The sequence below is a fragment of the Cavia porcellus genome, unplaced genomic scaffold (assembly GCF_034190915.1).
Source record: "Cavia porcellus strain 051 isolate PalLab524CR breed Dunkin Hartley unplaced genomic scaffold, mCavPor4.1 scaffold_20, whole genome shotgun sequence".
Classification (NCBI taxonomy): Eukaryota; Metazoa; Chordata; class Mammalia; order Rodentia; family Caviidae; genus Cavia; species Cavia porcellus.
In genome coordinates, this window is record NW_026947503.1 from 61,222,917 (window position 1) to 61,244,965 (window position 22,049).

At 41.2% G+C, this 22,049-nt stretch overlaps 1 long non-coding RNA gene across 2 annotated transcripts; it reads right to left on the reverse strand.

Annotated features, from left to right (window-relative positions):
- Positions 1 to 2,108: 2,108 nt before the first annotated feature.
- Positions 2,109 to 6,729, reverse strand: LOC134471823 (uncharacterized). Of its 2 annotated transcripts, none has more exons than XR_010041512.1 (3): positions 6,512 to 6,729; positions 3,249 to 5,657; positions 2,109 to 2,388 (listed from the first exon to the last, which is right to left on the reverse strand). It is a non-coding gene; the product is annotated as an uncharacterized LOC134471823 (long non-coding RNA). The 2 variants fall into 2 exon arrangements; XR_010041511.1 differs by having other exon boundaries at positions 6,314 to 6,729.
- Positions 6,730 to 22,049: the final 15,320 nt, after the last annotated feature.

The following is a 22,049-nucleotide window of genomic DNA, read 5'->3' on the forward strand; positions in this document are numbered from 1 at the left end:
GACATTTAATCCAGTAATTCTACATATTTACTATGTTTCCATGTCCTTAACCCAAGCTGGTCTCAAACTCACAACAATCCTCCTGCCTTAGCCTCCCAAGTACTGGAATCACAGGCAAGCACCACCACACCCAGCTCTCACAGCCTTCTTGTATCAACTCACCATGCTGTATTTCTTGTGCATTTACTACATCAGACTACAAGAGCCTGGTGCCTAATTGTTCTTTGGTTCTCTCGCATTGCTTCTTTTCCTTAACTAAGACACTGAAGTCTGAAGAGCCTGGTGCGTGCCTTTGCGCTGTTGTCTGATATTCCCGTAGTTAACCAGAAGAAAGACTTGCTGCACAAACTACTCTCCGCTGCCTGCGACCAAGCCTTCCCGGCTCCACCCTGGAAACTCTGCCCTCCGTGAGGAGACTGAGGAGCTCTGACTCTGTTCGCTCTGAAGTCTTTTAGTTCCAAGTGGAGAAAAAAATTTCAAATTGGCTGAAGCAAAAAACCATGATGTTTGTTTAGATCAAAGTCCAAGCTGAGAAGCGACTTCTAGCATGGCTGTAGTCTATGTTCCAGTGATGTCACCTCTTTGCTTTGTCCTCTGGACTCAACTCCACTCCCAGGCTCCTGCCAGGGGTTCCGACCACTCTCTATTCCAATCACACATAGCCCCGTGCCAGAGGGACAGTCCAACACCACTTCAGGCCAGAGCCTTTGGCAGAATCGTCTTGGGTGAAACTGGCCAGGTTGGCAGGTGCTGGTGAAGGCTCAGCTGTGGAGCTTGGGGTGGATACAGCTCCAGCCCAAAGCTTTCAGGGAGAAGGGAGAAGAAAGCCATAAAATCATGGTGAGGGGCACAGGGGAAGGTGGGAAAAGCCAATTCGCTTATAGGATTGCATTCACTTTTATTTCATTTCATTTCATTTTATTTTTTGTACTGAGGATGAACCCACGGCCTTCACACTGAGCTATATCATCAGCCTTCTTTTTAACTACCTTTGAGACAGGATCTCACTAGGTTGCCCTGGTGGGACTCAAACATGCAACCTTCCTGCCTCAGCCTTCCAGGGTGCTGGGATTCCCAGCATGCACTCACTTTAGATCCTCAGGTGATTTGTTACTATTTTTCCTGGCAGTTATTTGACTGAAGAAACAGCAGTCCTCTATGCTTTTATATGATGCTGTTCTGATGTTCCCCAATGACAAACACATCCCACAGGGCTAGCAAGCAAAATCCTAAATGACAGACACGCTAAGCAGACATCCAGACTTCCCCTGCCGTACATGCGTCCTTCTCCCACTTGACATAACAAAAGCATGCAATTTTTCCATCATGTTTTCTGACATGGTGACCACTGTAATGCCATAGATAAATACCTTCCTCACATTTTTAAAGACTATTTTTTCATGCGTTGTCTCTAATTCTTAAGAGGGGTTCAAAACTGCTTCCTCAGTTAATAGTTGCTAACTCGTGACTTCAGTGAGGCTGTCCCTCCCTAACGTGGCACTAAAAGCCAGGAAAGGGCCTGACAAGCCCCGCGGTCTCCCCTTGTCCCCTTGTTCCGACACCTTTCTTAAGAGGCTCTGCTGCTTTTAGCACTTGCAAGCCAAGTGACCGTGTTCACCCGTGTGTCTGCCTTTGTGCTCTCAGGAACACTTGAGAAATGTGTCCAACGCCATTCCGTCATTTCCTTTCCTTCCCTTTAAATATTTTGATAGAAAAAGACTTTCCCAGAAATATATGTGGATGTGTTCGATCTTACAACTGCTTCTTTGCATCCTATGGGATATTTTTGAATAATGCTAAGGATTTTTGTTTTGTTTTGTTTTGTTTTGTTTTGCCTCTTGCCGATTTCTTCCCACATTTAATCTGTTTATAAAAGTGACTTTTTTTCTCACCCAAACTTCCATCAGATTTTGTTTTTTCTCTTTTCTGTAAGAGGCCTTCTTCAAACTATCTTCAAAGGACAGGAATAATGCTAATCGTTTTTAAATTATTGTTTTTGTCCATGTAAAAATTGAAGTAGTCATAAAATACAATAATCTTAAACTCGATACTATTTACATATGCACATACTGTGAATCCCAAATAGTATTTTAAAAGCGCTTGTTATTTTCACCTATTGATTTTAATTAAATTGACTTTAGGGTGTCTGAATTGCAAGGAAGATAGAAGGAGGAATAGATGAAGAAAAAATCACAAGCACACTTTTATCCCAGCTCTTGGGAGAAAACAAACTAATAAGCCTCCTCCACAGCGAATTTCTAGCCAGTCATTAACTGGGGATTTGTTGCCTTGGTTACTGAGCCAGGTAGAGATCCCAGTGTAAAAGCAATGTGACCCGTGAGCTCAGGAAACCCAAGAAAGGAAATTTCTGCACAACATCAGCCGTTCCTGCAGGAAGAAATGAAAAGAGTAAAAATGTAGGTTAAAATAAAGGGAGAGAAAAGGTTATCTTGATTTTTGACTCTCTGTCAGATATTTTCACATCCTTAATAATAGCATGTCAGTGCCTGTTTGCTCATGAAATGTTACAAGGCAGACCATTTCCAACGTAAGATATCGCCCTCTTAGAAAACAAAGCATTCTACACAACAGTGGTGAGTGGATATTCCACTGGCAGAGAATATTTCCGTGGCGACTCCTCCAAAACACATATGGTCAGAAAGCAAGATTACTGGATAGATTTTCCAGGCAAAGTATCACTGTGGCTTTTCAATGATAATGGATTGAAAATAAAAATCACATGCTCTATATCTAGAACCAAAGGCAAAAAACAAGAGGCAAGAACCTGCTCACCTCCCTGGTAAGCAGCCGTGGCTCAAGCAAAGGGCGGGTGACCCAGGGAGAGAACCAGCAGTGTCTCCCGAGATCTGCACCATGTTGGAACTTAGGGCACTGGGCAACCAAGCAACCTGCTCACCTCCCTGGTAAGCAGCCGTGAGCCTACCAGGGCTCGGGCTGAAAATCAAACATACATGCCCCCCACACACACTGCTAGCAAATGGGAGCCAGAAGTCTGAGCATCTCTTGGGAGGTTGACCATATGCAATAAAGCAGATGGGGGGATTTCCTTCTATCTTCTCTTTGAAGGCAAATATTACTATCACTGATTTGCTTTGTTCTGATTAATCATATTGCTCTATTCAATACTCTGTTTTGATAGGTTTTTTGATGTTCTGTATTTGGTTTGATTTTGCTATACCTGATTGAAAGAACAACTATTATGAAGATAACGAGATATACTATGGTACCTATTACTGTTATCCCGGTAACCTGCTGTGAAGTTCTGTACCAGTTTCACTGCTTTGTCTTGATTGGCTTTGTTCTGTCTTGTTCTGTTGTATACCTCCAAAATAAAAAATAAAACAAAAGGCAGAACCGGAAGGGATGACTTCGGGCATCGTCTTCTTCTTAGGCTGGAGCTGGTTTCATTGCTAAACTCAGGATCATCTGAAGACACTAACAGTCTGCCACTCACCTCGGTAATACAGACATTGCCGGATCGAGGACACTTCATTTATTTTTCTGCTCCTCTGGAGAACCCTGACTAATGAAGTATCCCAGTCCACCGCCCCAACACCTGCCTCTCCTGGGACAGCCAAGCCATTCCACTTTACACCAGATGATAAAACTGAAAGGCTGGCCCAGTCACCAACGCCTCATGGATTACAACCAAGCATCTATCGAGAGACTGAAGAACCTCCAGCCCTTCCACACTGCTTGACACAATCAGCAGGCCAGGGACTTCAGTCCATCAAAACTATCAGAGCCTCAAGCTCTGCACGGGAATAATCGTACCTACTCAGGAAGACAGACTGTCATCGAAGCAGTGAGAGAGGCTGGGGCAAGCTCAGTAGTAAAGTGCTTGCCAAGCATGCAAAAGACCCTGGATTCAATCCCCAGCACAGTAAACATAAGAAGGAAGGAGGAGGAGGAGAATAACATGTGCAAAGTTTCTGACTTAATAAAAATTGATCCTCCTTTCCCTTAATTCCCATCTGTACCACTCTGACCTCAGTTTTTTCTTGAGGTCACAGTTCCTGAAATGCTTAACCTTAGGACTCTTAAAATTAGGCACATTTTCTATTCAGCCAGGGACCGAACTCACGACCACACGCTCGCAAGGCAGGCGCTTATGCCGCAGAGCTAAATCCCCAGCCCCCTAAGTGCTGTTCTTTTCTTGACACACAATATTATCACTGGCTGTTTCTCTGGACCCTTCCCTCAATGCACATAAACAATCCTTGGGAATAAAGCTGGGAATGAAAGGTAAAAGGGTAGGCTCACTGTTTGGTTGAGGCATAAATTCCTAGAACATGCACAGTTTAATTCATGCTCAAACTTGAATGGAGCATGCTTGAGTTTACAGCCTCAGACACCAAGCATCTGTGATTGAGACAGAGTCTCAGTCACAGCGACCCTGATTTACAATCTTCTCCTACCTGGAGAACAGAGTTTCTCTTACCACCACTAATCCAATGCGGGAAATACTTAAAAGTCCTCTATTTGAGCTAAGTACTGGACTCAAAGTTAAAAGAGATGAATGTATTACAGATTCAGCAGAAGGTTCTGAGATTCGCTTTATTCCCAAACTGACTTTGCGTGGCTTCCTTTTATGGGAGAAATGGGCTTTCTGCCTTTATTTCCTGTGCAAAGTGCTTAGATATTTACGACTTGATATTTGCTTATCCTTCACGTTTCAGAGACTGCCAAATCCTAAGACATTTAAATACATTGTACAGATTGCCAGGTTCATTTTTTAATAAAGACTATGATCATGCTGATAATGATAACAAAATGACAAAATACCAAAAAGACACGCCTAGAATTTTTAACTACCTTCTTAGTTAAAACTTTCTTTTTCTTACTTTCTCCCTGATTCAAATTATGAATTATATTTAATATACAAGAGACTATTTTAAATATTAGCTGCTAAGAATCAAGACTGAATAATAATCATATTTGAAGAAGACTTTGCAGAACATTTCTATTCTGTGATTCCCCCTATTTTTATGGGGAAGTCTGTTCCTGGGACTTGGGCCTTTTGGGTTATGTTATGTCAGGTACTGGGAGAGGTAAACTGAAAGCAGCGACATAATTCCTGCTTTCCAGGGGTTTACAGTCTCCCGCAGGGGCGTGCACTAAGATTCCCTAGGGAGAAACAGCCTCAGAGGGGATGAGGCTCTGAGGATCTGTCTGAGGCAGTCGGTGCCAGGGGAGTCAGAGAGGGGGAAAGGCGGGAATGCAGCAGGAGAGGAAGGAGGCAGTGCCCTGGGCTGGCACCTGCTTCACAGGGTCTGAAGAAGCACAGCCTGTGCCTGGCAGAACTCTCACTCCACTGCTTATGGCCTCCACACAGGAGCCCACGGAAGCAGGGTCCGCAGGAAGACAGAGGGGACGTGCCTCTCCTGGTTTCCTCCTGCTCCCACTTTCCTCGCCCTGGTTGACACTGTCCATGGCCTCGCAGCATCGAGCTCCTGCAGGTCCAGGCTCGCGAGGGTCCCACGCAGAGCTGCCTGCCAGGCAGGAGCTGCAGCAGCCCCAGCTCCCGGCCTCTGAGTAGGGACCTTGGTGAGTCAGATGCAGACAGGAGGTGCCAAGCTCAGGCCAAAGCGTCAGGACAACCCCAGCCAGGAGCCTCTGCAGAAATGGAGCTGTGGCTGAAAAGGCAAAGCGATGAGAGTGTGCTTGTCATGGAAAGATGAGACCCACGTGGTGCACGCGACAAAGGGCACACTGCAGCCTGGTGGGCTGGAAGGATCTGCACGCTCCAATCTAGGCCATCAGCCTCCATGATCGAGTTGGGTCTGTTTCTCCCACAAAACAGCTGAGCTCATCCCAGGTCTGGACCATACAAAACCTGGACCGGAGGAACCCCCAGTGAGCAGAAGTGTTGGTCAGCTTCCAACGACAAAAGCCAGAGAGGACCTGTTACATTCCCAAGGCAGATGGTCATCGCCCTGCTCCATCTTGGCCTGTGACCTTGTGATTGTCCCCTGAGTAAAATCCCTTGGAACAGGAGACGGGCAAAGTCAAATGCAGAGTAATCAGTCATCTGACCAGGCTCGATGGCTTTATTTTCTATGATTTTATGTAAATAGCAGCTTTTAAAACCCAGGTGCCCCACGAGGCTTCCCATGGGAATTCTATTAAGAAAGTCACTGCCTTACACTCTGTGCACTAAGGTTTAAATAGCAAGGTCAGTGTTATTAATTCAGTGTGAGCAGTTTCATTCTGAAAACCTGTCACTCTTCCGCATGGAAAACATACCAGGTCTAAGTTTCTAATTCTTCCCCGCCACTCATACCACACTTACTTGGCACTGATGTGCTGCTCTAGACATTAGAACGGTTCCAACCACTGTTTCCAGCCACCGTTTGGTTAAGGAGACAACTAATCAGCCCCAGGAAGGAAGTTACTGAAGAGATTCATCCAGGCCAGTATGCACCACTGCAGCAGCATTAATGATATAATCACAGAAGGAAAAGGGAGCCAAACAGACCACTCTGCTTACCGTTCAAGAAGAGAGAAATCAGTGAAGACTCATAGCAGAGGTATTAAGGGAGCTACCGCCGTAAGGACTGAAGATGTACAAAACCCAAAGGGGAAGAACAGTGCAGTTCCGGGCAAAGAAGGTGAGCAAAGAGACCAGGTAGGAAGGAAGGCCGCAGGTTCTAAGGATGACGGGAAAATATAAGAAGCAGCCCAGCAGGGCAGAGAGTGCTGGGGCAGGGCTGGGGAACACAGGAAATAAAACAAGTAGGAAGGGGGGCAGATGTGAAAATCCACCCCAGGACGGCAGATCCGCAGTAAGTCCAACCCTCTGACTCTCAGGCTAAACTTTGTTCAACCTGGCAACCTTCCAGAAGCACAAAGGTGAAATACACGCTGCCAACGGGGCAAGTGCTAGCCCTGAACTGGGGCCTGAGAGTGGCAAAGGTCTGAATAATCTCAGTGAGACTGCAGGAATCACAAGACAGAGCGTGCAGCCCAGGACACCGAGGACACTCAGAAGCATTGATTTGAGCCAGCTATCTCCACTTTCCTCTCAAACACACACACACACACACACACACGCACGCACACACACACACACACACACACACACACACACACACACACACACATGAACGCATGCATGCAAGCAAGCTTTTTGAGGGAAAACATTTGCTAAAATGCAAAACGTTCCCTTCTTATGTCATGTGATAAATTCCGTCTGTCAAATCTTCATCCTATTTCTGTGACTTTTATTAACAAAACACCCAAACAAAGTCTCTGTGACCTCAATGTGAACTTTTTTTGTTTTCTTAGGATTGTTTCCTTCTTCTTGTGTGATGTTCTCTCAGTTGCTAGACGCTAAGGAGAGATTTTAATTCTACATGTTGGGGATGTGAATATGATCCAGGCCAATGATAAACAGGTGGTAAATCTAATGGCTAAAGTTCTGGAAAATCCTTAGTAAAATATTTGTGTGATTAATGTCAAAACTATAATCATGAAAAAACTTGGGGTATAATTACTGCCTTTCAGACATCAGCTGGCCTGATACATCAATCTTCTGCTGAACTTGAGAGATGTTGATGGCTGGGCTTTGGCCAGGATGGCTCCTGACCTGATGACCACTGACAACAGAACCCTAAGGTGCAAGTCCATAGCAAAGCAAGAATCGCCGTTGGTTTTAAACAGACCCTTGGGTGCTGAGGCGGCCTCTCGGATCACCTACCGTCAAAGACGGAAGCCATCAGCTCTCCACTGATCAGCACTGACCCCTGAGCCCTGCGCACAGTTCCTTTAAGAGCCGATTCACCTGACCATTTGTCTTCTTGGAAAAGGTCATTTGCCTTTTGGTGATAAACATATGTGAGTAGAAATCAAGCCAGATCTGAGATATTGTCACTGGACTTTAAAATTGAACTCAAACATGCGTTCTTTCATTCAAAGTTCTATTGGGCTTCTTAGGACTGTTTGCTATTTGGGGACCTTTTGGGGTTTTTTAAAATTTTATTTTAAAGAGAGTAAAATCAAGCAAAATAAAACAGAATAAAGCCAAACAAAACAAGACAGTATAAAATGACTTAAGATTTCAAAACAAGAGAATAGGAAATCAACAATAGCTACCATAGTGCCTCTTGCTTTCTTCAAAACAGCTTCCTATACCTTATATACAGTAAAATCAAACAAAAACAGAAAACAGAATAGAGCCAATAAAAACAAAACAATGAATGCAGTACTGGGCTTCAAAACAAAATAATAGTAAATCTAAAATGGCTACCATAATGTCTTATTATCGCATGGGCATAGGCATAGCTGCCCATGCCATAAGAGATATAAAATCAAACAAGACAAAACAATAAAACTCAACAAAAAAAAACAATGAGAATGATACAGGATTTCAAAACAAGGTAATAGGGAATTAATAATCTCTACCACCTTCAGAAGGAGAGCCCTCATAGATGCTAAATTTAATAGATGATTAGACTATCCGCTTAAGGCCTGCAAAGTCAGTGAAACCCTAAACACCACAAGCGAGAAGCTATATTTTATCTCATTAACTATCATCACAGCCCGTGTTTCTCTGGATCAGCTGGTCGCTTACTGGGAGGAGGGGGAAACACTGGCTCTTCTGATCTCTCTACCCATGTGCCAGAAGGGGCTGGCATCTGGCTCTCCCCAGTCAGCCCATGGATGGCGCTGACTCACAGGAGAGTTTGGGTTCTTGTTAACTTGTTCTCCTCCCCCACAGTCCTGTTTGCTATTTTTTGAATGACAATATCATTTCAATTAAATAAGTGTTGTTTCAGCTACTATGCACCAAGCAGTGAGCTGAAAATGGGAAACCCAGAGATTATTAAAGTACAAAATACAGTCTCTTCCCTCAAGAAACTTGGAATCTATCGGAGGAAACAAATAAATAAAATGTGATCCAGTGATTTGCACTAGATTCAATGAGAGATCAGCGGAGAACGCCACCAGCCAGCCGGGGGAAGGCCTGAGACAAGTCGGGGAGCAGAGTGACGATTGATCTAAGCATGAATTCTAGGAAGGAAATGAAGGCCAAAGATACTCCAGAGGGAAGAGTGTAAACCAAGTGAAGGAGGCTGTCTTAGTTACTTTTCTCAATGCTGAGACAAAGCACCCATAAGTTAAGGGAAGACAGGTTTATCTAACTCAGTGTATAGAGGCTTCGGTCCATATCTGACTGGCTCCAAGGCAGGGCGGCATGGCAGACAGGAATCACAGAGGAGAAATAGTTCATGGAGGGCAGAGGCAGCAAAGCAACAAGCAAAGGAGAAGACAGGCAGAAAGAAGCCTCCTTCTGTCCCTTGCATTGTATCCAGCTATTGGGATTAGGGGGAGCCAAACCAATCAGTGGACTGATTTAATAACCACTCACCCTTATCCTAGCACTAACCCGAATCCTAGCACCCTTAATCCCAGCATTGCACAATGAATAAGTCACACACTCTAGATTCAGCCACCCCTGAAAAAGCCCCAGTAATACTGCATGAGGCTTCGGGGGAACATCTAGACACAGTCATAACAGAGGCCATAACCAGTGCATGTGTGTGTGCACGTTAAGGGACAGAGCCACATGCTGTCATTTATGCATGATGGGATGCAAGGAGGGCAGCCGATGAAGGCTCGTACGGTCAGGATGGACACTGAGCTTTATCCCACGGGTGATGAGGAGTCACTGATGATTTGCACGGATGAGTAACAAAGCTAGTTTATCTTACACACCAACCAGACAATGGTTATTTGGGTAAACGAACTAAGTGATCTTTTCAGTTAGGTCTTGATGAAGGAGGAAAGAGACACACAGAAAAGTCGGGCTCATGAGACCGAGTGCTGCATTATGTCCTTTCCTAAAGGACTGTTCACTTCCTTTCGTGTGTCTGTATGTGCGTGTGTGTGTGTGTGTGTGTGTGTGTGTGTGTGTGTGTGTGTGTCTGTATGCCTGTGTGTATCAGTCTGTACAGTAACAGTTCAAGAATGCTTCTGTTTGCAAACAATTTGGTTTGGCAACAGAAGCATTCGGTAAAATTTTGCCTCCATTTGCAAACTCCACATTGAATAACACACAAGACCATGCTCATCTCCCCCACATAAACACAAACACAATCATCATTCCCAAAATCGTAACACAAATTAAGTTCATAAACAGAGGTCCTGCTGTATTTTTTAGCTTCTATAGAACCAGTTTTAAGACTTGCAAGAATGTTCACATATAATTTTGTGGATTGTGTGGCAAAGATTATGTAAGTGTTGCTAACAATCCTCTACTCCAGACTTGGAGATTTTGGCAAAAAACACAAACAATTCTGACTTCAGCACCTCAGTGGCAGAGTCTGATTAATGCAAAATAATCCTATTAGGAGACCCTGGCGTGACCTGCTACACACTCTCTCCGTGGCATTGCCAGTGTTGTGCTCCGGTGATCCCGCTCTTAGCATCTGTAAGTGGAGGTGTTACACAGGCTGACCCGTCTCCTGCAGGGTGGTGTGTGACGCCTATCAGTAAGTGCAGAAAAACTCCAGAAAACTTAGAGCATGGTGTGAGGGCGCTAGCTGCACTGTACCAGACAAGCTCCCAACCTGGTGCCAAACCTGCTGAGCTGCTACGATGAACAGCAGCAGGCAGCACTGGGGATCAGCACTTCTGGCTGCTGTCTGGCTTTCATGCTTCCACAGAGAACATTAGAGCTAACCTTCAGTAAAACTCACCCACAGATGCACCCATTCTGCTATCACGGAACGTTCTAATTGGTCTGGAATAGCACATAAATCTTTGTTGTTACAGTCACATAACCACAGGGAGGGAAGAGACTCTAGCAATCATTTCTACATCTCCTGTCATAGCCCCATTGTGCAGGAGGGGAAATCAAGGCTCATGGACATAATGACCAGGGCCATACAACTCTTAGTGGCTTGAAGTGAGTCCAAGTACCAGGATTACTGGTCCATAGCCTTCTTAGCTATGGGTCTAAGACCCAATGCCTGGGTCTTCCCTACTTACTGCATCATTTTGAAAAGCTAACTGAAAGGGTAATGAATTAAGTTTTCATTCACTCAACAAATAGTTTTTTGTTTACCATGAGCCAGACATTTGCAAGGTATCAGTGAACTAAGAGTAAATAAAACATGAAAATGTCCTACCTTTAAGAAGCATAATTTCAAAAAAAAATAAAGGAGAAATAGCTAAGGAAAACTACATCAAGTAAGGAAAAAAGTATGAGGAAAGGAAATCAAATGTCTACATAGGGGAGCCATAGACTGTGACCCTTAAGAGAAGACCTGAAGGAAGTGAGAGAGTTAGCCAGACAAATAAGCATTCCCACAAAGGGAAGAGCACGTGCAAAGGTCCTGAGGTCTCAGCTCCTGGTGTCTTCAAGGAATAGCAAAGACGCCAGGGCAGCAGAGAGGAGTGAATGAGTGAGCTGCTGAAGTCAGAAGGGTTTGACATCTCCAGCTCATAGACAGTTTGTAGTCCACAGTGGGGACTGCAAGTGGGTCCATTGGGAAAGCTTGGGGAAGTAGCACGACTGAATTTGCATGTGACCAGGGTCACCGGGGCAATATGCTGAGGAAGACAAGAAGAACAGGAGGAGGGCGGCTGCTGTCGTGATGCAGGGGAGAGCTGACAGTGGCTTGGGCCGCACTGGCAGAGCTGAGGAACTCAGTGTAGGGTGCACAGAATTTGCTACTGACCAAGGTACAGGGTAGAAGAAAAGCAGAAGCATAAAGCGCGACACGGATGTGTTTATTTGAACATCTGGAAGCAGAGTTTCACTAGCCGAGAGGAAGAAAATCACAGCTGCTGGCTGGGGAAGGGCAGGGCAGGTTGGGAGCTCATTCAGAAGCCACGAGCATGGCACTCACTGGCGATCTGCACATAGCTGTCTGTGGCATGTGAGGTATGCCACGATTAGAACCCAAAACCTAGATGCCAGCAGAAGCTATAGGGCTCAGGCCCAAGCAGATGCTGAGAGCTGTGACTCAGCTGGGTTTGGGCGCCCAACAGAGAGAAGGCTCTAATAGTGAGGCCCAGGTCCCACCATTTAAACAACAAGGAGACGCGCTGGAGAAGGGCAAGAGAGCCAGAAACCCGGCAAGGTGATTCCGGTCCTTTGGCTCTGAGTGGTTCCTGTCCGCAGGCTGCACATCCTTTTCTGGCTCACATCACGCTGTCTTGTATTCGCTGATCTTTGCCCAAAATTATATTACCCAGCTTGATTGTTTATTTGTCGATTTTTACCTCAAAGGACTTGGGATGTTTTCCCAATCCCAAGTCCCCTCCCACCCTCTGAAAGCTCTCATCAATTACATTTGAAAGGATGTGCATTGGGCTCCAGGGTGCTTCACAACCAGAAGACACAAAGTGAGCAGCTAGAGATCATTCATTGCCAGAGACGTGGCCACAGCGTGTCCACATGAGTACTACATGGCCTTTCCTATATGTGTGTTCATGTGTATGTAGATACACACAGATGACATTTATTAAAGGCCAACTAGGTGACAGTCACTCTGTTAACACATTATCTCCATGTCCTTGCACTGATCCCACGAGGTACGTTCTGTCACTGTCTGTGTTCTAGAGGAAGAAAATGAGACCATCTGTGTTCAGTGACTTCCTAAGTTTATCACGTTTACAAAACACTGAATCAAGCCACTTTGGTTCCGGAGCCCTCACCCTTAAACTGCTGTCCAGAAGCTGCAAGGAGACCACAATTTAGGAGACAGCCTGAGTCCTTGCAGCTCCTGTTTTGGATCATCCCAGTGCTTTCCCTGGACAGAAACTTCAAACGCCCCAAGTGACACTCACAATCATCACCACACAGCACACAGCTGTCATCTACTTCCCCATCGCACCCAAGCTGCTGGCACTTGTCCCCTACTTCTGTCTCCAACAGATTCAGCACAGTAAGTCCAGGACATCCACTGTGTATCACGTACATCACCCATGCACACCAACACACACCACGATATGAACACTGCCAACAAGGGCAAAAACCACATGCTCATATCAACAAATGCAGAAAAAGCTTTGACAAAGTCTAGCACCCATGCTTGATTTCCTGCAGAAAATCAGGATAGATGCTGTTTAGCTCAATCTGATAAAAGCTACCTATGACAAACCAACAGCCAACATCATATTAAATGGACAAAAACTGAAAGCTTTTGATCTGAAATCAAACGCAGGACAAGGACGTGCACTGTCACCACTCTTATTCAACATAATTTTGGAAACTTTTTAGCCAGAGCAATTAGAAAAGAAAGAAATAGTGACAGGAAAGGTAAAAGTTAAATTATCATTATTTGCAGATGACATGATATTCTACATGTCATTCTACCCCATACTTCACCAAAAGACTTCTAAATTTAATAACCAACTTTAATAGCATAGCTGGATACAAAATTGACACTCAAAAATCAATAGCATTCCTGTACATGAATAACAAAATTACTGAGAGAGAAATCAGGGAAACAACACTTTGCACAATAGCATCCAAAAAACTGAAATACCTAGGAATCAATTTAACAAAGGAAGTAAAAGACCTCTGTATTGAAAACTACAATATTCTGAAAAAGGAGACTGAAGAGAATATCAGAAAATTGAAAGACATCCCTTTTTCTTGGGTAAAAAGAACCAATATACTGAACCTGGCCATACTTTCTAAACTGTTGTATAGATTTAATGCAACTCTGACCAAAATTTCAACTGCATGATACCGCAGCTGCTCCGCCTGGAGGAGGGAGCTGGGCCGAGCTGCAGGAACCTGCTCCGGCCTTGCCTGCAACCTTCTTTCGGCCTGGAGAGCACCAGCACTACTGCCACCACCTGGAGGAAGGAGCAGCCCTGCTGAGGAGGTTTGAGGCCTACCTAGGCCATAGGGGTGACCTTTTATCAGCCCAGGGAGCTTTGCCATCCAAGTAGATGGATGGCTACACAACATCCAATCCCCAGGAGAGTATGAGATCCTTGCTGTAGGGTGTTGGAGGCCTGCTGGGCTTGCGGCCACACTAGATTGGGCTTAGCAGGATTCAGGCCTGCCTGGACCATACCTGGTGGCCTTCTTTACATCAGGGGCACTTTACTGCCAGAGCAGGGAGCTGTGCAGCTTAAGAAGACTTTAGACCTACCTGAGAAGAGCCTGGCAACTTCGTTTTAATCTGGGGGCCTCACGCCCAAGGAGGGAGCTAGGCTACCAGAGGAGTTCTAGGAGCCCAGGACATAGGAGACAATCTCCAACACGCCCAGGGGAACCTTTGGAACAACACTTGAAACACGGAAATACAGGAAAATGACAAAATGAAAGACCAAAATGCAATCTCAAACATCCAGCTCATCCCAAGAAAAACTAGGAGCCATGAACATAGAAGAGAATATATGCCATATGCCTGAAATACCTGAAATAATAGTAACCAAAATAAAGAAGCAACTCTGGGAAGCTTTAAAGGAATTCAAACTAGAAATAATCTCCCAGGTAAAAGAAGAAATGATAAAAGAAATAAAGGAGATGCTGAAATTATCTAAAGAAGACACAGTTAAAAAGTTGGAGGAACTAAAGAAAAAGATAGAATCCTTGGATGAACAATATAAGAAACAAACAGAATACATAAAGCAGATGCAAAGAGATGTACAGGAAATCAAAAATTCCATTGAAAGTTGTAAAAACCGCCTCAGTGAAAGTGAATATAGAATTTCAGACCTCGAAGACAAAATTGTAGCCAGTGAACAGGAAAGGAAAGATCTTTTAAAAATAACAAGAAATCAGGAAATAAAAATTCAACAACTGCAAGATGACACAAAGAAAAACAACATAAGATTAATAGGGATAAATGAAAAAGAAGGGGACAACATAAAGGATGTCAAGAGAATATTTAGAGAAGTAATAGCTGAAAATTTCCCAAACATGAGATTGGAAACTGATATCAAGATCAGTGAAGCATATAGAACTCCAAATAGCCATAACCAAAATAAAACTACACCCAGACATATAATAATAGCCATCCCAGAAATCCAACAAAAGAAAAGAATATTAAAAGCTGTCAGAGAGAAAAGACAGATCACCTATAAAGGAAAACGTATCAGAATCACAGCAGACTTCTCAGCACAAACAATAAAGTCAAGAAGAGCATGGAGTGAAGTATTTCAGATCCTAAAGGAAAATGATTTCCAACCTAGACTGATGTAGCCTGAAAAACTGTCCTTCAAAATGGATGGAGAAATAAGATACTTCCATGACAAAGAACAGCTGAAAAACTTCATGATCACCAAGTCAACCTTGCAAATACTGAAAGACAGTTTAGATACACTTAGGAAAAAACCACTAAACAAAGCAGACAATTAAACAGAACAGAAAAATAAAGATGCACGAAAGGCAACATGTCAACAATAAACCAACATATAACAGTTATAACCATTAATGTAAATGGCCTCAATGCACCAGTTAAAAGAAACAGACTGGCAGAATGGATCAAGAAACAAAATCCAACCATGTGCTGTCTACAAGAAACCAATCTAACCCAAAAGGATACTCACAGACTGAAAGTCAAAGGATAGAAAACAATACTTCATGCAATAGGAACCAAAAAAAAGCGGGGGTAGCTATTCTGTTTACAGACAATGTGAACTTTAAACCAATAATGATCAGAAGAGATAAAGAAGGTCACTACATACTGGTTAGGGGGAAACTTCAAGAGGAAGAGATAACTATCTTAAATATATATGCATCAACTTCCAGAGCACCCAGTTATATAAAACAAGTCTTAACAGAAATAAAAAACCAAATTATCAGTAACACAGTTCTAACAGATCTTAACACCATTGAAACCAAGGAACAGATCAACCAGACAGAAAATCAGCAAAGAAATAACAGAACTGAATCACAACTGTGAACAAATGGACTTGATAGACATATACTGAGTGTTCCATCCAACAACATCAAAATACACATTCTTCTCAGCAGTACCTGGGTCATTCTCTAAAACAGACCATATATTAACTCACAGAACATATTTAAATAAATGCAAAAGAGTTGAAATTATCCCTTGCATGTTATCAGATCGTAGCACTATGAAATAAGAAATTAATGATAAAAGATACTGCAAAAATCCCACAAATACATAGAAACTGAATAACACACTCTTGAGTAATCAGTGGATCACAGAGGAAATTAAAGAATACCTACAAGCAAATGAAAACACAAATACAACTTACCAGAATCTGTGGGATGCAATGAAAGCCATCCTCAGAGGAAAATTTATTGCACTGAGTTCCCACATCAAGAAAACAGAACGAATACAAATAAATAACCTGATGTTACACCTCAAACAACTAGAAAAAGAAGAGCAAGTCAAGTCCAAAGCCAAAAGAAGAGAGGAAATTATAAATAAAGTCAGACCAGAAATCAATGCAATAGAGACTAAGAAAACAATCCAAAGAATCAATGAATCAAAAAGTTGTTTCTTAGAAAGAATAAATAAAATCAATAAGCCCTAACCAATCTTATTTAAAAAGGGAAGAAAAAGCTCAAATTCATGCAATAAGGAAGGAAAAAGGCAAAATCACTACAGACTCTATAGAAATACAGAAGATCAACACCTATTTCAAAAACCTCTACTCTCAAAGGTGTGATAACACAGAAGAAATACACAGATTCCTAGAAGCATATAAAGTACCAAAGCTAGGTCAAGAAGATGTAAAACTGCTGAATAATCCAATTTCTATTAATGAAATTGAAAATGTAATTAAGTCCTTACCTACAAAGAAGAGCCCAGGCCCAGATGGATTCACTGAAGAATTCTATAAGAAATACAAAGAAGACCTAATGCTGACACTCCTCAAACTGTTCAATGAAATTGAAAGGGGAACAATCCTTCCTAAGTCATTCCTGGAAGCAAATATTACTCTAGTACCAAAACCTGAGAAAGACCCAACTAAAAAAGAGAACTGTAGACCGATCTCCCTAATGAACACAGATGCAAAAATCCGCAATAAAATATTGGCAAATAGGATGCAGCAAATCATCAAGATTATACACCATGACCAAGTGGGATTCATCCCAGGCATGCAGTTCAACATATGTAAATCAATACACGTAATCCAACATATCAATAAAACCAAAAGTAAGAATCATATGATCATTTCTATACAACGTGATCCCAGTTATTAGGATCCCAAAAGCAGAAAAAGCTTTTGATAAGGTTCAACATTCTTTTATGATAAGAAAATTGGACTAGATGGTCTTTACCTCAATATAATAAAGGCCATCTATGACAAACCAACAGCCAGTATCATACTAAATGGCTAAAAATTGAAGGCCTTTTACTTTAAAATCGGGCACAAGACAAGGATGTCCCTTATCACCGCTCCTATTTAATATAGTACTGGAAGTACTAGCCAGAGCAATTAGACAAGAGAGAGACAAGAGAGAAAGGGGTAAAGACAGGAAAAGAAGAAGTTAAATTATCATTATTTGCAGATGACATGATACTACTCTACATAAAAGACCCCAAAACTCCATTGAAAGACTCGCAGATATAATAAATAAATTCAGCAAGGTAGCTAGATACAAAATCAATATTCAAAAATCAATAGCATTCCTATATACTAACAACAAAATCACTGACAGAGAAATAAGAGAAGCCACACCCTTCAAACTAGCAACCAAAAAAATGAAATATGTAAGAATTACTCTCATGAAAGAAGTGAAAGACCTCTACAGGGAAAATTATACACTGAAAGAAGAAATTGAAGATGATCTCAGAAAATGGAAAGACATCCCTTGCTCATGGAATAAATATTGTGAAAATGGCCATTCTCCCAAAACTCTTATACAGATTCAATGCAATCCCAATAAAAATACCATCAACATACCTCATAGATCTAGAGAAGTCACTCCTAAAATTCATCTGGAGCAAGGAGAGACCTAGAATAGCAAGGACAGTTTTAAGCAGCAAAGGCAAGGCAGGAGGCATCACAATCCCTGACTTGAAGTTATACTACAGAGCAACTGTAGTAAAATCAACATGGTATTGGAACCAAAACAGAGGCAAAGATCAGTGAAATAGATTAGAAGATACAACCACAACCTCAAACACACTCAACCACCTTATCTTTGCTAAAGCAGCCAAACAGGTTCACTGGAAGAATGACAATCTCTTTAATAAATGGTGCTGGAAAAACTGGCTCACCATATGCCAAAAACTAAAACTAGACCCATGCCTATCACCGTGTACTAAATTAAAATCTAAATGGATCAAAGATCTGAATATTAAAACAGAAACACTAAATCTATTGGAAGAAAAATTGGGTAAAAACCTTGAAGACATAGGGGTAGGTAGAGAATTCATGAACAGGAATTAAACCACACAGGAAATACTTCCCAGAATCAATAACTGGGATCACGTCTTATTAAAAAGTTTCTGCATGTCAAAAGAAATCTCCATCATAGTGAAAAGAAAACCCACAAACTGGGAAAAAATCTTAGTGAACTCTCTCTCAGACAAGGGACTCTTGTCTAAAACATATAAAGAATTTTAAAAAACTAGACCCCCAAAATACAACGATCCAATCCAAAAATGGGCATCTGAGATGAATATGCAATTCTCAGATGAAGAAATACAAATGGCAAATAAATACATGAAAAAATGTTCATCATCATTACTCATTAGAGAAATGCAAATTAAAATCACACTGAGATTCCATCTCACTCCTGAAAGAATGGCCAGGAGAGGCTGTGGGAAAAAAGGAACTCTCTTGCACTGTTGGTGGGAGGGTAGGCTGGTGCAATCATTGTGGAGGTCAGTCTGGAGAGTTCTCAAAAAGCTGGGATTAGAAGTCCCATTTGTTCCAACTATTCCACTTCTAGGCATATTCCCAGAAGAACTCAAAACATCATACCACAGTGATATATGTGCACCCATGTTTATAGCAGCACAATTTGTAATAGCCAGATCTTGGAAACAACCTAAGTGTCCATCAACTTAGGAATGGATAAAAAAGTTGTGGGATTTTTATACAATGGAGTACTACTCAGCTATAAATTAGGATCACATTGAGATGTTTATAAATAAATGGGCGCAGCTTGAGATCATTCTCATAAGTGAAATAAATCAAACTCACATGTATAAATACCGAATAGTTTCCCCAGTGTAAGAAATGATAAGAATATATAAAAGTATGTGTTAATCATGATTCTACATTATATTGGTTTGAAGCCTTATAATGTTTTCACTCATTAATTGGAATGGTTTTATTCTGGGTTGTTTGACTTTATTTTCTGTGATAGTATGAACAGCTATTTTGAAGAAAACAAAACATCATAATAGCTAGTGCTGATTTAATATCATCTTGTTTTGAAGTCCCACCAAACTTTTGTTCTTCTGTCTCCATTGATTTTATCATGTTGTATCTTATTGGATTTTATTATATGCGATAGTATAAACAAAATTTTTTATAGGCAAAGACATAATATAGAAACTATTGTTTGTTTTCTGTTAGCTGGTTCTAAATATCCTGTAATACTTTCATTCTCTTGAATGGTTTCACACTGTCTTGATATGTTTGATGCTATAGTATATGAAGTTATACTCAAATATTTCAAGGAAAGAAACACTATGGTAACTACTGTTATGTCAGGTTATCTTGTGATGAAACACTATGTTGTTTAAATTGTTCTGTTCTGACCTGTGTTGTTATGTTGTTATGTCTTTTTCCTTTTTTTTTAATTAATTTATTTTTTATTATTTTTTTAATTAAGGGAAAAATAAATTTTAAAATAGCAGGATATATTATAGTAACTTTTTTGTCTTCCTATTAACTTGATTTGAACCCCTGTATTGCTCTCATCATCTTGTATTGACTGATTTTACTGTATTCTGTTTTGTTTGATAGTATCAAGTTTGAGTGTATAGGCAACTACTTTGAAAGCAATAAGATTCATTATGATGCCCATTCTGGTTTGACTATTATCTTCTTTTGAAGTCTTGTAGAGGTCTCCAATGTTTAGGTTTTATTGGTTTTGTTCTGTACTGTTTTATTCAATTTTATTATACCTGATGATATAGGCAACTCTTTTTAAGATGGCAAGAGGCAGTATGGTAACCATTGTTGATCACTCAGTATTCTGTTTTTACATCATGTACTATGTCCATCCTTTTGCTTTGACTGACTCCATTTTGTTTTGTCACATTTGGCTTTATTCTCTTCAAAAAAAAGTAATAAGAACTGTGAGAGTAATAAAACCCCAAATGTGTAATTGTTATTGTAAAAAAGAGAGGAAAAGAAAATGCTCTAAAGGATATAACTGCATGTATATTTAAGTGTGTAAGCTAGAAAAACATATTACTAAGTTTTTGTTGGATTACTGAACACCATTGTTTACAGTCTCACTGTTTGAATGTCCACTTCGTATGCTTTAATTTTGTAACCTGAACAACTATTTCTAAGATGACAATATGTAATCTGCTAACTAGTGATTTCTTACTGTTTATTTTTTTGAAATTCTGTATTACTTGTACCCTTTATCTGTTTTGTTTTTTGTTTTCTCTTTAAATAAAAAATTTCAATTGCATATCTCAAAGAATTAGAGAAAACAATCTTAAGATTCATTTGGAACCAGAAGAGACCTAGAATATCAAAGGCATGTCTGGGCAACAAAAGCAAGGCAGGGGACATCAAATCCTTGACTTGAAACTATACAACAAAGCTACTGTGATAAAAACATCCTAGTACTGAAAAACCCAGACCCATGGATCAATGGAACAGATTAGAAGATGCAGAAACAACTCCAGACATTCTTAGCCACCTTATCTTTGACAAAGGTTTCAAATACATTCACTGGTAGAAAGATAGCCTCATTACCAAAATGGTGCTGGAAAAACAGGTTTTGCCCATGCTGAAAATTAAAACTGGACTCATATATTTAACCATGCACTAAATAAATGGGGAAATAGATTAAAAATCTAAATATTAAACAGAAATATTAACTCTGCTGGAAAATAGAGTAAGCAGAACTCTTGAAGACATTGGTATAGATAAAGACTTTATGAACAAAACCCCAATGCCATAGGAACTATCACAGAGAATCAACAACCAGAACCTCACTTTATTAATAAGATTTTGCACAGCAAGAGAAGCCACCAACAGAGTGAAGAGACAACCCAGTGTGAGTAAAAATGTTGTTCCCCAGACACAGGATTACCATGGACACCATATAAAGAAATCCAAAAAAATCAGACTCCCCCAAATTGAAAGACTCAATTCAAAAATGAGCATCTGATATGAATGCAAACTTCTCAGACAAAGAAGTACAAACAACAAATAAATACATGAAAAAATGTTCAACATCACTGGCCATCGAAGAGATGCAAATAAAAAACAACACTGAGATTCTGTCTCACTCCAGAAAGAATTGGTGTGATGAAGCAATCAATCAATAACAAACACTGGCGGAGCTGTGGGGGGAGGAACCCTACTCTTCCGTTGGTGAGAGTGCAGGCTGGGGCAAACACTGTGGAAATCAGTGGTTTTTTTTTGATTCCTCATAAAACTAGGACAAGAGGTCCCATTTGATCCAGCTTTCCCATTCTGGGGATCTTCCTCAAGGAATTAAAAGCATCATACCACAGCGGTATATGCCCTCTCATGTTCATAGCAGCACAGTCTATAGTAGCTAAATCTTGGAAACAACCTTAAATGCCCATCGATTGAGGAATGTATAAAAAAAATGTGGTTTTATTTTACAGTGAAGTAGTATCTGCCATAAAGAAGGATAACTCTGAGACATTCCTAGGTAAATGGTTGCACCTAAGACCGTAGTATCAAGTGAAATAAATCAGACACACATCTGTAAATACCACATTGTTTCTCTGGAGTGAGAAACCAAAAGTGTAAATAAAAACCAAAATGTCTAGTAGCTATTGGGAAATAGGAAGAAAATATTCAGATGGGGAGGGAAACAAGGTGAGAGGGAGAAAGGAAAAATTTAAAAAAATTTTAAAAAGGTGAGAAAAATGGAAACAAAGCTTTTGTAAATAAGCAGGGGA